The following is a 4,615-nucleotide window of genomic DNA, read 5'->3' as shown; positions in this document are numbered from 1 at the left end:
TTTGTTTGATATCGTAGCATTGAGCTCTTCTTCCCCATCAGTAGGCAAGTTGAAGCCACAGCAAACTCTGCCAAAGAGATCCAACCAAGGTCTGTAGTAGCGATCCCAACTAAACAAAGTCTGTTAAGTGATCCTAGCATCGATTCCCTGCAACTCATTTCCGTTCTAGTCGCCAGTACCAATTTGCCAACCAAACACTACCACATATATATACACACACTTTTAAAAGAGCGAAGCTTTCGTTTTGCTTAGGACCAGGTTAGATGCATTCTACCGCCGTGAATGAAAAAGCGTGCCATCAGAACATCCAGAAACGAGTTATAAATAAGGAAACATATATTTTTTTTATCTTAAACTTGATGAACAAATTTCCATAACATCGACAATCTGTTGTTGTTTTTGAATATATGACACAGGTCCTGTTCGTTTGAACTTATCAGCCGTACCGTTTCAGCAAAATAACAGTGTTTTTCTCTCCCAACAAATCAACATTAGCATCAGCCATTTTTCCAGCCAGGTGAACAGAGCCAAACTCTTCAAAGTTATACTAATAGTATTTAAATTCAGTAATGAATTGTAGTCAGTAATAATATTTAACTTCAGTAATAAATTGTAGTCATACAATGCAACCGTCGCCAGGATTTGGAGCTCAGGAATATCGCAATATTCCCTTCGAAAGCTATACGTCTTCTTTTGACGTTTTAGGGACCTTGGAAATTGGAAAGCAGGAATTTGATAAGACTCTCTGGGTCCCAAAAAAAAATGTTATTTTCGCTTTCCGAAGAGTCTACGGGTCTCAAGTTTGATCAAATATTTAGAAAAAAATTAGTTTTTATTATGACGTGTAATAAGTATCGTTAGATGGGTTATGAAATATATTTTTATAATTCATATATTTAGAAATGCAAATATTGATAATATTTTTCTATAAATATAGTCAGACTTAAGAAAATTTGACTTATTCGAGGAATGTCATTCTTTATAGGACGGAGGTAGTAGTCTCTATTTGAAATGCAAAATTTTTCTCTATTGTTGTGTTTGTTTTTGTGAAATTAAACTGATTTCTATGAATTTATGTATGTGTTCATTTTTATAGAAAGAACACAAGAGTGAGGAAAAAAAATCTTGCATTAGAGGGTCTTATTTATTTTTACTTTCAATCTTATTTCTATCTTTTAAAGCTTCAATGTTATTATTTTAACTAACAAATAAACCATGGGACATGCTCTCGCCGCTACTAGAATCCGAAAGGATTTTTTTTTAGAAAAAAGGGTTGGATTTGATTAAAACAAAAGTTTTCCATCCAGCCCCCTGACAGGGCACCCCTGAAAGAAAGAAAAATTATAAATGAATCCACTGAAGGAGCACCCACAGATTGTTGCCGTCGTCTACCGTTGTTGCCGTAAGTCAGATCTTCCTCACCTCCCGCAATGAAGAAGATCCAGGATGAAGCTCATGGCTGGATCCCGAATTGACGAAGAGTCAACTTTTAAGAAGGCCATCAGTAGCACACCGAAAACATGCAATTTATCTACTGAACGCTCAGGCTAAACCTCGATTTCACCAGGATCAGACGCCGACCGGTGAACCCCAGCTGGCAAGCAACTGACCTGCAAGGGGGTTTCAAAGAACACCAACCATTAACTTGGCAATTCCACTTGACGTCGCGTCCATCAGAATCACCTTGAAAAGTCAAAACAATCCTCCAGACTCCGGCGAGAATCCGAAAGGATCCCAACGAGAAATCAAGGACTTATCCAAATCACGGCCCAACTCTGTTCTCGGCCCGCTCGGACTCTTCTCGTCCGCGATCTATAAAACGCTGGCATCTTTCGGTTTCTTCCCACACGTTTTGAAACGGATGGAATCATGGAGTCCGCAATGGACTCGCGAAACGACGCCGCCGCCGCCGCCGCCGCTCCACTGCCCCTATACCCTCACGCTCTCCTGTCGCTTCCAGATCTCTACCGCCCGCCGGCGGTCATGGAGATGTGGGAGCTGGAGGCGGTCGCCGCCGCGCTCCCGGCCAAGAAGCGGCGCCTGCGGGAGACCTTCGACCGCCTGGCCGCCTGCTCCCCGACGCCGCTCCCCTTCCGCTGGGAGGATCTCGACACGTACATCTCCTCCCTCCAGTACTCCGTTACCCTCCGACACCGCCAGCTCCGGGAACTCGAAAAGTCTAAGCCTGCCCCAGCACTTGCCCCTGCTCCGGCCGCAATGTCCCTGCTGCCCGTCACCGGCGGCGGCGGACGTCGGCCAGGTGCGGGTCCTTGAAAAACCACGGCCTGCCCCTGCCCCTGTTCTTCCCGCCGTCTTAGCGGTTCCGGCCACAGACGGCGACGTCCACGAGCTTCGGGCCCTCGAAAAGTCCAAACCCGTCCAACCTCAACCCTCCTGCGCCACCAGCTTCCGCCGCCGCAGTCTCCGCGCCAGCTGCCACCGGTGTCCACGTCGAGGAGGGAAGGAAAAGGAAGGCGTCTATCCAGGAGGCGGAGGAAGTCCACGTGGCGAAGCGTACGACGCATATGCAGGAGGAGGGCCAAGCAGAGATGCGGTCGCTAAAGATCCAGGAGGATGCAGCGGTGAAGAAGAAGGCGTCTCCGTCGCACGACAGCAACGGCAAGGAGTTGATGCCAGTTCCTCATGGCGACGACGACAATGGCCTCGCGGCGGAGGCGAACGCGAGCACGGACGCCACAGTGCAGGTGGATCCCATGAGCAAGGTCGCCGTCCTGCAGCCGGAGCTCCCTGGACCTGCCACGGCGCGCGACGCCACGAACCGTGTGCGGGCTGCTGGCGTCCCGAACTCCACTAGCCTGCAACGAAGTCGTCCGCCCCGCCCCGTCCCGGCCTCTGGCGCCGCAGCGTCCGCGGCGGCTGTCACCGGCAGGGATCTGGAGAGGAGCAAGAAGCGGAAGGTGTCCAGTCTGGAGGTGGAGGCTGCCAGAAAGAAGGTGCAGACGCAACACGCCGTGCGTGAGGTTGAACGACGACACGAGTCACACGACTCGGTGGTCACCACCAAGAACATCCCCTCTCACGATGGTGGTGAGGCCAAGGCGAGCCCGCGTCGCGCTAGCCCCGGCAGCGGCAGTGGCCTCCCGATCACGGCCGTCATGGCCACAGCGCAGGTGGATGCAGAGCCCAGCAACTCCGGCAGAATTCGGCACGAGCCCCCTGGCACGATGCCCCACGCCTCCAACCCCACTAGCCAGGCGGTGCCTCCCAACTATGAGGTCGTCGAGGTGCCCATGGAGATAGTGCAACCGAAGGAGATGCCGCAGGTGCTCAAAGAGGACGCGTCAATATTAGCCAAGAAGGCATATCAAACACAAGTCACCATCAAGTCCGAGGAGGCCGATAAGGTAAGTCCACTTCCTCTAGGCTGCAGCAATGGCCATGCACAGGCCGTCGCTGGCGCGGCCACCGCGATGCCGCAGGTAGCCGCTGCTGCGGGCGCCACCGTGTGCAAAAGCTCACCCACCATGACGCGCGACACCCCAAACCTTGTGCAGGCTAGCGTCCCGTCCCCGAGGAGCGCTGGCGTGCCCGCTGCCACGCGCGACGCCCCGGCATCGCACGCCACTCGACGTGCACCACCGGCAGCTGGCTCCCAGCAGGACGCCAGTGACGTGAGTCCAGTTCCTCCACGTGGAGGCAACGGTCTTGCTCAGTCGTCCCGCGTGAGCGCCGGCGCCGGCACGCAGACGGACAGCGCGCGTGACCTAAGCGCCACTAACCCTGTGCCGGCTAGCAGACGGGAACACACTGGCCCTTCAGAGGCCAGTGCTCCCCCGAATGCCGGCAAGCAGGTGCTCCAGCAGCAGCACATGCCCAAGCGTGAGCCGATTTCTTCACCGAAAAAACAGCAGGAATGGTCTTCCAAACATCATGGCGGCCGTCCGACGGGCTCTCGACCTGTGCCTGAAGCACAGGACGCTGATACTCAGAGGTCGTGGAGCAGGCCCGGCGAGGGGAGAGGCGGCGGAATCGCAGCTGCAAGAGGTCTACGGGGAGACGACAACCACCGAAACAAGGACAGCTACAAAGCAAAGCGACCCCTATTTTGCGACAAGTGCGGATGCAAGGGCCATCTGGCCGAAAATTGTCGCACAGCAAAACACCTCGTGGCCCTCTATCAGAAGGCAAAAGAGGAGAGGGAGAAGGAGCAGAAACAGATTTGCTACAGGTGTGGATGTACATGTCATTGGTCTCGCAATTGTCGCACAGCAAAACACCTGGTCGACCTGTACCAAAAGGATCGAGCGGCCAAGCGTGCCGCAAGACTTCTTCAGGAATAATGTCCAGTGTTTTTGGAGATTTATTTCAAACTTATCTGGAATCCTGTATTTGGGGATCAAGATTGCAATATCTAAATGGAGTCTCTACAATAACCATCGCAAAATCAGCTGTATGTTACCTTCATATTTGTTGCATTCACTACCGGAAACCGATACTTTGCCGAGTGCCGGAGGCATTGCCGAGTGTATTTTATCGGGCACTCGGCAAAGACGGTCTTTGCCGAGTGCCAAATAAAATACACTCGGCAAAAAAAAAACTCGACAAAATGCGTCTTTACCGAGTGCCTTTTTTCTGGCGCTCGGCAAAGATGTAT

At 52.2% G+C, this 4,615-nt stretch overlaps 1 pseudogene; it reads left to right on the top strand.

Annotated features, from left to right (window-relative positions):
* The first annotated feature begins 1,055 nt into the window (after positions 1-1,055).
* On the top strand, positions 1,056-4,349 carry LOC136483245 (uncharacterized; annotated as a pseudogene).
* Positions 4,350-4,615: the final 266 nt, after the last annotated feature.

Source organism: Miscanthus floridulus, chromosome 1, assembly GCF_019320115.1.
Source record: "Miscanthus floridulus cultivar M001 chromosome 1, ASM1932011v1, whole genome shotgun sequence".
Classification (NCBI taxonomy): Eukaryota; Viridiplantae; Streptophyta; class Magnoliopsida; order Poales; family Poaceae; genus Miscanthus; species Miscanthus floridulus.
Note: the sequence above shows the minus strand (reverse complement) of the source record. Positions and strands in the feature narration are given on the sequence as shown.